Raw genomic sequence first — 11222 nt, forward strand, 5'->3', positions numbered from 1 at the left:
ACCAGTCATGGAGATTTATTCTGATTGAAACAGCACAAAATTACACGTCATGCAATGCATGGCTCACCATCCAACTCTGCACTCAGGCACTGTACAAAATATACAAACCTCCCCACCAGTCACAGTAAGTTGCTAGCTAGTATTAGCTGGAATTCTCTACAACAAAATGCACAACAAATATGCACAAAAACACTACATCTTATGTGTGGTGTTCTAATAACATTTATAAACAAATTGATATAAATTATACATTTAAATCATCACTTGGGAGTATAAAAATCACTTTTGACGTACAGTTCTTTGCAACTAACAACTTTCCGCTGGTTTGGTGCTTGTTCACTGGGACGATTGTAACTGAAACATCCTCCCTCATAAGCAAGCTACGCAAACTAGCCAATAAGATGCCATGTTGAGTAGGTGAAGGCATGACAAAAATAAAGCCAAAACCCCATTGGCTTAACAATAAAGTGGTAAGGGGAATCACCAATATAACCCTGTTACATAAGCAGGTGCAGGCGCTAAATTACGTTAATCACGTTAAGTTAACGTCTTCACGCACTAAGTTAACGCCTATACACGTCAAATAAGCACGTGTAAATGTGCTTGCAGGCGGTCCAACATGCGATAAATAAACGGATGCAAGCGGTCCTGCACAATCAAATTAACACCTACAGCTGCTATATATACACCTACACACGGTTCTTTAATATGCTAATTTTACTAGCCAATTTCCCTAGCTCCTCCTGTCAACCAGATTTCAGTTTGAAGGAACTTCTTTTTCCACTGCAAGCAGAGTATGAACCTTTACAAGGTAATGAGTTTGTCTTAGAAAATTGTTGTTACTGAATCATGAGTTTTTCAGCTAGTTTACAGTGGAAGGATCTGTTTCTCATCACTGGCTATAAAATTCAGTTAACATTAATCTATCACCAGGATCAGCAGTGTTTAGCATAAGCTAAGTCAGATACTTGCTAGCTAATTTAGCTAATGTCGGTAGCCTCAAACCCCAGCCATATTATATCCTATAGTTAGCCTCAAACTCTGCCCACCCATACTGTTAGTCGCAGTGACTCAGTGAGCGGCGCTGTCTTGTGTTTTATTAAAAGCCCTGCTGGAAAAAAAACTGTCAACATGTGCTTCTACATCTTCATTGCTTGCTGTTCAGGGTTTTAGGCTGGGTTTCTGTATAGCACTTTGACATCGGCTGATGTAAATTTATAAATAAATGTGATTGACTATAACAGCCACGGAAACACATTGGACTATGTTAATACTATCAAGGTAAATTACATACTAGCAAGTGTCACACCCTGATCTGTTTCACCTGTCCTTGTGATTGTCTCCACCCCCTCCAAGTTTCGCTTATTTTCCCCAGTGTATTTAGCCCTGTGTTTCCTGTCTCTATGTGCCAGTTTGTCTTGTATGTTTGTCAAGTCAACAAGTGTTTTTTTTTTTTTTTTTTCCTCTCTGTACTCCTTTTTCGCTTCACTTCTCTTTGCTAGTCCTCCTGGTTTTGACCCTTGCCTGTTTTCTGGACTTAATTCCCACCTGCCTGACCATTCTGCCTGCTCTGACCTTGAGCCTGCCTGCACTTTGGTACCTACTGAACTCTGAACTGGTTTTGATATTTTGCCTGTAAACAACAGTTCTCTTGCCTACCCCTTTTTGGCTTAATAAACACTCCAACCATCTGCATCTGGGTCTCGCCTTGTGCCCGTATAAGCAAGATTGTTGCTTGAATGCAGGGCCAGGAATACATAGATCGGACAATGGAAATACTCCAAAAACATCCTGCTCATAATCCTGGTAGTTCTTGATTTGTGGGCTCTTGTCTTATATTTCTTTATCAAATTGTATTTATATATCCCTTCTAATATCAGCTGATATCTCAAAGTGCTGTCCAGAAACCCAGCCTAAAACTGTAACAGCAAGCGATGCAGGTGTAGAAGCACGGTGGTTAGGAAAAACTCCCTAGAAAGGCCGACATCTAGAAAGGAACCAGGCTATGAGGGGTGGCCAGTCCTCTTCTGGCTGGGCTGGGTGGAGATTATAACAGAACATGGCCAAGATGTTCAAATGTTCATAAATGACCAGCATGGTCAAATAATCATCACAGTAGTTGTTGACGGTGCAGCAGGTCAGCACCTCAGGAGTAAATGTCAGCTGGCTTTTCATAGCCGATCATTGCGAGTATCTCTACCACTCCTGCGGTCTCTAGAGAGTTGAAAACAGCAGGTCTGGGACAGGTAGCACATCCAGTGAACAGGGCAGGGTTCCATAGCTGCAGGCAGGACAGTTGAAACTGGAGCAGCAGCACAGCCAGGTGGACTGGGGACAGCAAGGAGTCATCATGCCAGGTAGTCCTGAGGCATGGTCCGAGGGCTCAGGTCCTCCGAGAGTGAGAAAAACAGTAACTAAAGGAAGACAAGCTACCTAAACGTGACTTATTGGCTAGTACTGACGCAGGACATGTTTTTGAGTTACATTTTTAGCCAAAAGCCTTATATTTAAGCAAAACAACAGCTGAAGGTAGGCATCTTCTTCAGCCTGACTGGCTGTCATTTCAATGCTAGCGTTAGCTCGCGATTAGCATGAAGACACTGAAAGCTCACATAGAGCAAGTTTGGCTAGTGACAACCTTGTAAAACCTTTGCTGACATCTACAACATAGCTTTCGTACAGAGTAGACTTTAATGTGCACGTTAACTTTGTTTTTGGAATATTTACATTCCATTGAAGCGTATTAGGGTAAAATAACTTCAGGCATATACCCAGTACTATATATTACTGCTTCAAAGGAATAGGGTTCCCATTCCTTTCGCTTTATTTTCACACAATTGTGTCTTGCAGAAGGGAACCATGAAGAGGAGCTTGGAGTGGGCAAGGGGGAAGATAACGCAGCAGAGAAGACCAGATTCATCAAGTGTCACAGTTAATTCTGGTGATTCTCACTTGGTTGGTATGCACAACACGGCAAGGTATGCAGCATTGAGCCCAATCAAATATCCAATGTTATTAAAAATATCCCAGTCTACGGTCAAGCAACATTTAATGTCAGTTGTGTGTTAATGTTATGAACTACAAACAATCTATGGTTCTTGGAGTTAATGTGTCAATTGAAAGTGACTACAATTAGAAATGATTTTAAAATCACTGTGCCAGTAAAGATTACAAAAAAGGAATCTGCTCTTATGGTTCTGTATACATTTTTTCCAGACACTTCCATCCGACACTCTTGTAAATGTTTGACGTCAGGCAAACGTCTTCAGCCACCGTAGGATGGAGAGCCGCTGGTTGGCATTTTTGACTGTAGTGTCTGTGTGGGTGTACCAGGAAAGGACGATTGAAGTTATGTCCCCATGATATCGAAGCTTCCCACTGCAGCCCAGTCGATATCGATTTTAAAAACTGGAACAATAGATATCATGTAGCAAAAATTCACTGGACCAACTCCAGTTTGCCTATTGTCCCAACAAATGTCAATTCTACATTTTACATAAATCAGAGGGCGTTTTCTTTTATAGCTCTGCTTTCAACACCATCCTGACTCACAAACTGGTTAGCAGACTCAGGTCTCTGTAATAACCCTGTAATAACAAATTAGATCTTTTACATGATCACAAGAACGTGTATCCCCAGAATGGACCCAACACCTAAACATGCTGACGACACTACCGTGATACACCTGATCACCAGTGATCATGAGTACATGAAGGAGCTGTGGGACCTGTCATAATTGTGATAGGACAACAGTCTCAGCGTAAGCAAAATGAAGTAGATGGTGAGACTTAATGACCATTCTCCCATCTACTGTACATTGACATGGAGATGATCAACAGCTTCAAGTTCCTGGGCACCCTGATATCCCTTTCTGCCCTCAGTCACTTCACTCATAAAGTCCCACCAGTGCTTCTCCACTACCCTCATCAACTTGCTGCACCATGACCTATGTACCAACTACAGTGTATATTTTTATTGCCATAACACATGTAAATGGAATGCCCATATTTACTGTAATATTTATGGTAACATTGCACGTATTGTAATATACTCCCTTGACATACATGACTTAACTACTGTTCATAATGCTCAGTTTACCCACTAAGAAATCATACATTTATTAAAATATTAAAGCTGCATTATGTATTACTGTGTCCAATTGACTCTGGTTGGTTGTAATGTTTTAGAAAAGTTTCACGACACAACTTTTTTGTTGTTGCTGATGGACAATCCTGTCGGAAACTTTCATAATATCAATCCTTTTGGGACACATCACCAATTAACATTGGCTGCAGTATTCCGAACTTACTAGGTAGTCATTGTCACGGCTCCTCCTCTGCAGTGCAGGGGTGGTTCCCCCTGCAGGCAGAGGAGGGTCGTTAGTGATTGCAGCTGGTGTGATTGGAGCCACCTGGGCTCAGGGTATTTAACCAACTGCTCCACTAACCTCTGTCTGGTCTGGCTCCTCGCTGAGCTTCTGGCTTGCTGGCCTTGCTCTCTTTCTCCCTGCTCCTCCAGGTATGATCCGGTTTTGTTTGCTCCTTTGTAGCTGTATTTAGTTTCCACTCAGTCATGTTTACACATACATATTCACGCATCCATGCACCTTACATACACCTTACATTATGACAGTTCCACACCTCATTCCTTTTTTCTTTGTTTATAGTTAATAGTTTTGTTTTATAATAAAGAACGTTTTGAATTGGCCTATACCAGTTGTCGATGTCCTCTCATTTTTGCCACAGGCTATGATAAACTGATTAATCGTTTAATTGTAATTAACTAGGAGATCGGGGCACCAAGGAGAATATTCAGATTACAAAGTTATAATTTTCCTAATATAACTTTCCTATATCATAATATAGGCCGATTATCTTCTGGTTTAAATGGTGTATTTTACCTCTAGTCCAGTCTCATTCCAAACGTCGTAAATTGTTGTATCTGCACGAACCCAGTCTTTACTAAAATCATCCATACATCAATTGTCTTAAAATCATTTATTTACTACACTAAGTAATTAACAGAAAACATACAAACAGTAATTATCGTCACAAAGGATTGGTAGAGGAATGTGCCCTTGTGGGCTAAACAGGCAGGTCGGCCTGTTGAACAATGGGTCATAAATGGTCCGCTGAGAAGTTGCACAGAGTTCATTAATATTAACAATTGACAATTGAAGGCTCACTCATTCGGGAACAATTGCAATCAATATATATTTACGCTCAGTGTGTCGTCGTGATCCTTGTTCGAGAGTTCTGTTCTGTTGGGGAGTTTTGTCCGTTCTCTCTCTCTCGGTTAGAATGGATCTTTCAGAGCGACATTCATTAATGTCGTCATAGAATGGTTGTTTCGTTGGTCTTCGCGTTCGATATAATTTACTTAGCTGCAGACTAATAATTAATATCAAAGAATTGTTCTTATTCTGTCGGTCTCGATAGTCTAAAAGTTAACCACGTGGTATAGTTCACTTTCAGTAGAGTACTTGGATGGTCAACCTATTGGCCCACTTCTCGCAATGGAGTGGGGGCCTGGTCTGAAGAAATGTAAATCAGGGGGTGTTTTATAGTGCCCATAGAACAGGCTTGTCAAATGACGCCTGGTCCTGTATGGGTCCCTGGGGGCGTGCCTATGACTGAGTTAGATTTGGTTACAGAAATACAATTCTATCACATTACATCAGTACATAGCATCTCAATGTCTTACAAAAGATTTATCCTTAATACATTCTATACAACCATTATGATGCTATTATATAAACAGTTTTAAGGTAATATGGCTATATTGTCTCTTCTGAGTATCACAAAATTGTACCAAGCGGATCAGTTCGTAGCTGGATTCTTCACCAATCTTCCATACCTTCTCCAGAACACAGAATGTCGCTTGGCTCTCCAATTCTATGAGTTGGAAGAATTTCCTGTCTCTCTCTATGGGCTTTTAGAGGAATTTTAGAGTTTTTACGACCCTTTACACACAGGGTGGATTGGGGGGAAGGTAGGGGGTGGTGGTGCAAAAGGGAGAGGGGGTCAACTGTCCTCCCTGTACCAAAAGAGGCCAACGTCATGACACCCTTAACCAACAATGCAGTTTAAAAAAAATACCTAAAGTAACAAATAATTAAAGAACAGCTGTAAAATAACAATAGCGAGGCTATATACAGGGGGTACTGGTATAGAGTCAATGTGCAGGGGCACCGGTTAGTCAAGGTCATATATACATGTAGGTAGAGATATTAAAGTGACTATGCACAGATAATAACAGAGTAGCACGCAAATAGTCTGGGTAGCCATTTGTTTAGATGTTCAGTAGTCTTATGGCTTGGGGTAGAAGCTGTTTAGAAGCCTCTTGGACCTAGACTTGGCACTCCGGTACCGCTTGCCGTGCGGTAGCGGAGCGAACTGTAGATGTGGCTCCACTGGCAATCCCAGCCTAGGAATGCTGAAGACCGCGAAGTAAAAATGAACCTTCTCCAGGGTTAAAGGGTGTGCCTTCCCCCCTGAAAAAAGGGAAGGGGGGACATTAAAGTCCGTAAGTAACACTTATTGGAGAACACAATACTCTTAAGTGAAAGTAGTTTGGGATTTAATTTATCTAATACATTCTTAGGGGGCCCATGAAAGAATAAGGCTATAAAATGCTGTCCCACAGTTGTGAGAGTGATAAGATGATATATTTTACTGATGTGGGCCGTGTTACTTCAATAATCATGGTTTTACATCTAACCTTCCACCTCCAGCGGCTAGTCGCTCCAGAAACATATGACTCTGCTCTCTATTGCTCTTTGATTGGTACCAGGTGGGGAGCGCTCTGCTTTGAAGAGAGAAGCTGTCTTTGGCCAAAAGAGGCTTCTCAGCATAGATGAAAACCTCTGAAGAGGTTTCATGTAAGGCAGGAGACCTAGACACTCCAGACCCTATTTGAATCTATAAAGTAAAAAAAAGTCACATAATAAATTTGCCCTAAAGAATTTAACTAAGCTTATGAGCTTCCTTAGATATATGGAAACTCACTGCTCAAGAGCATCCCGTAGCCTGCTTTCTAAGTAGAACTTTGTGGCTGACTCCACCAGGGCATCCCTCTCCTCCAATGTACGAACGTATCGCACTGACCCAACATGACCAGTTGTTCGGAGGCCTCCATGACCTCTTCCTGTGCCTCGTCAACAGTTTGTGCTAACCGGATCTTAGATAGTTCAATAACAGTGTTTTGGGACAAATTAGCAAAACAATAAACTAATTATCACTACCCTTAAAAAAGATTGACTGCCAACAAAAGGAAACCAAATCCATGTGGAAAAGTATTCATAAGCAACTACAACCCTAGTATTTTTTCAAACTTAGTGCAAATTAACAGTAACATTGTCACGACTCCCGCCGAAATCGGTCCCTCTCCTTGTTGGGGCGGCGTTCGGCGGTCGACGTCACCGGTCTTCTAGCCATCCATTTGTTTTGTCTTGTTTTCCCGCACACCTGGTTTACATCCCCTCATTACTCTACATGTATATTATCCTCTGTTCCTCCCATGTCTGTGTGTGGTATTGTTCGGTCGTTACGTGTGTGACGCTTAAGGCTGGTTTTGCACCAGGTATTATTGTAACCCGTGGTTTTGTATTTTGTACCAGTTTGTGTATTTGTGCGCATTCGCTTTTTTCCTTTGGGCCGGAGTGTTGTGACGCAGTTGCGTCCGGCTGTTTTCCTATGCCTGATTAAAGTGTGCCTGTTCACTCATCTCTGCTCTCCTGCACCTGACTTCTTTCGACCAGTTGCGCACACGTTGACAAATATAACATCCATCACAGTATAAAATGACTTAACTTCTCCAACTTCTCTCTGAAGTCATATTCCGGTTGTTGTAGGCCACACTTGCCTGTATAGCCTCTCTGAAAAAAATTGTGGCTCTACACCCCCATGTACCAGACAGACAGCAATCATGCGGCCCACCTGCTTGTATACGCCATTATAGAGTGCTGTCACACAGAAGACAAACAGTAAATAAAGGACAGGTCATACATATTGCCATAAACAAACATGTCTTTGTTGGTGTAAAAGTGTAACTCACCTTGAGAGTTGCAAGAAAGGCATTTTTGCCAATCAGGTCCCTCAAATATTGCAGAGGAATGGATGGCACACATTAGCACCCGGAGAAATTCTCGAGGAACCACCGTCATCAGCTGCCCCTTTTCCGTCAGCAGCCATAAAAACCATGTCTATTTTTGCCTCCGGATTAAAGCGGGCTCTCTTAGAACTTCTCATTGCACAATCACAAACGTTGTCCCTGATCACGTTAATTTGGTTGGCATCAGGGGCAAAAGCAGAGTCAACCTTGCTGCTCATTAACTTCAGCAGTGTTTGCAGGTCAACACTAAAAAAAGAGACATTCAGAATAACAAAGCTCAGATACTTCCCACAATTCATCTGTAATAAGACATTGAATTATTTACAGGGATGACTTACTCATTGTCTTCATCACCAACATCAACAGACGAGTGTGGTGAAGGTGGACGATAAGCCTCAGGGAATGGTGGAGGGGAGGGAGGCCACAGGAAGTGGTATAGGTGGAGGAGGGGCCACAGGAAGTGATGCAGAAGATGGGGGTGCACAGGAATAGGTGCTGCCACAAGTGTAGCCTCGTTTATAGAAGTACTCTGAAAAAGGTCATTTAAAGGCTTATACGTTTCAAAAACATGGAGAAAGCAATAAAGCTGTGAAACATAAGGTAATTAATTGCGTTCTGAAAAGGATTTACTGAAGAAAATGTATCCGCATGCATCACTCACTATAGAATAGAATCAATGTGTAGGTCAAGAAGACATTTTAAGGATGCTTGTAGCTCTAATATTTTCAATATGTATTACATTCAACAAGCAGTGTTGTTTTCTCCTCCATGGTCCGTCCTAACACTGGAGGGAACGCCATATCTGGAGACAGCATTCATGAAGCAATCCATTACAATAATGCTGCGATTGTTGCTGGAAGCACGGAGAAACACAACGAGGCAACTGTACCCATCAATGCCACCATGTATGACTATCCTCCACCTAAATCAGAAAATACAGCACTGGTTGATACAAAAGCTGAAGACACATTAAATATACAAACATCACCATCCTCCTTTACCACTTAAATGCTGCATCAGGTTCCTGCAGTTTAAAACAAAGCAGCAGACCAAATACTAAATTAACATCCAAAATTTGGAACAATGTTAATGAACACTCTAACGCGGATCACAACTATAAGTACTTCCGTTAGCCCTCTAAAGGCTACAACAAGGGTTTGTTCGAGACTGTTTCCTGCAGCAGAAGATGTGTGATTAAAATATCTACTTCAATTGGAAAAATAACCACATTTATCTTGAAGACTCAAGAGGACAGACTCTCCTGTTGTTCACACTTAGGCACAAATACTTTGCTCCAACTGTTATTGCCTCCGTATGTCCTCAATATAAGCATGTTTGTTAATTTCATGATGCAGATATTCCATCAATCACAGAAGTAGCAGAAACACAATAAAACTATTATTATTCACATGAGTGACACATGGTATCAAGGGCCATTGCTTACTGAACTGTTAGTTGTTGATGAACAATTTGAGATGTTACAATGTACAACTTCTCACCAGTGATATAGATAATTGTGTCTATCACAAAGATACATCTACCTTATCAGTTTGTGGTTTCCATCAAGGTGCCATAACGAGTTTGGTCCAGCAACATGGTATGACCTTCTATGCAGCCTCTGCGACATGGCTCTGAGGGCAGCCGCCCTCGGGTTAACACGAAGCATGCTGTCCCTCACTCTGCGTCTCTGCACCCAGAGCCCTTAATTGTGCTCGAACAGCCTCCAGTCCACGTTTGTCGTTCCCAGCCACCAAGTCCTTAATCTTTTCATCCAGAGCCAAGTCTGACATGTCAGAATATAACAGTGCATGTGACAGATTGAAGTGTCTGGGGAAAAAAAGAGTAACAATGGGCAGGGATGAGGTAATGTATATCATCATAGTCATTTTAAAGTCCTGTCTTGATTGTAGTCATTCTAAATTGTTTGATTGGTAAGAAACTGTAAACCATGCATCTAAAGTCTGTAGTTTATAGCATTACTCCCAAGCACAACTGACCTTAGACGACATTTGACTGTCGATCGGGACACATGTAGAATATCTGCCATCTGAGACACACTGAAAGCACAGGACATCAGAAACCTCAGTTGCTCTTGAATGATGGCATAACAAGGTGCACCTCTAGCTCCTCTCCAAGTCCGAGGAGCCCGGTAACTGGAACTGGCTGTAACAATAATACACTGTGTTTAGGCTACTTAATGTATTGTGACACAGCCCACCCCCCTCATTCCAAAAACTCTTTTAAATTATAGTAACTGTCACAAATTGTGGCCAAGTAATGTCTTTATAATATTGGATTTTAAAGCCAAGACATAAATAGAAATGTTGACCAAGAATGAATACAATGGGCAGCAGGAGACTAAAGAGTGAAAAAAAAAGAGTGAAAAAAAAAAGATCAACAGTAAGCCCAACCGCACCTACTACAATGCTTGTGTGCATGCCAGCCAGAGGTACGAATCTCCTGAATGAACTGAGATACTTGATCAACTAGGTCATCTGCTGAAGCAACATTTATCAGCCTCCCCCTAGCCCACTCAAGGCTCCTCTGCATGGTTTCCATTCTGCAAGACGACAGTTTTGTGAAAATAGAGACCATGAATGGGACTGCGATTCCTGTTCAAACAGTGCCATAGTACTAACGTTAACGCTCCTGGTTTATGTCTGAAGTTGTTAGTTAGGCTTAGATGAAGTATTAATATTTCAAAGGGTATTCAAAAGTATTATCTGTGCTGTTGGAAAGCTGATATGTTGTAGATATTAGCAAAGTTTTTACTGTGTTGTCCTAGGTCAAATGTGCTTTGTATATGTTTTCATGCTAATCGCGAGCTAGCGCAGCTAAGGGTAGGTAGCATTTAAATTATAGCTAGCCAGCCAGCCTGCCTGAAGTTTTAGACCTTCAGTTGTTGTTTTGCCTAAAAATACAAAATCATGTTTGACGTCCGTACTCCTCGACAATAAGTCACCTTTATGTAGATAGCAGGGCTGTAAAAATATTACAAGACGGCGCCGTTCACTGCGGCTATGGCCAGAGTGTGCGGCTAAGGAACGTTAGCAAGCTAACCAGTAACTCATTTAGCCATTTAAATACCAGTATTCATTAAAACAAAATAT

The 11222-nt window shown here is 41.6% G+C and overlaps 2 long non-coding RNA genes across 2 annotated transcripts; one reads left to right on the forward strand and one right to left on the reverse strand.

Annotated features, from left to right (window-relative positions):
* Positions 1–677: 677 nt before the first annotated feature.
* LOC106583896 (uncharacterized) lies at positions 678–4156 on the forward strand. The gene is made up of 3 exons (XR_001323643.2): positions 678–811; positions 2851–2978; positions 3217–4156. It is a non-coding gene; the product is annotated as an uncharacterized lncRNA (long non-coding RNA).
* A 2155-nt stretch (positions 4157–6311) lies between these two features.
* Positions 6312–10420, reverse strand: LOC106583895 (uncharacterized). The gene is made up of 4 exons (XR_001323642.2): positions 10110–10420; positions 8852–9939; positions 8451–8641; positions 6312–8358 (listed from the first exon to the last, which is right to left on the reverse strand). It is a non-coding gene; the product is annotated as an uncharacterized lncRNA (long non-coding RNA).
* Positions 10421–11222: the final 802 nt, after the last annotated feature.

Source organism: Salmo salar, chromosome ssa23 (genome assembly GCF_905237065.1).
Source record: "Salmo salar chromosome ssa23, Ssal_v3.1, whole genome shotgun sequence".
In the NCBI taxonomy this organism is placed as follows: domain Eukaryota; kingdom Metazoa; phylum Chordata; class Actinopteri; order Salmoniformes; family Salmonidae; genus Salmo; species Salmo salar.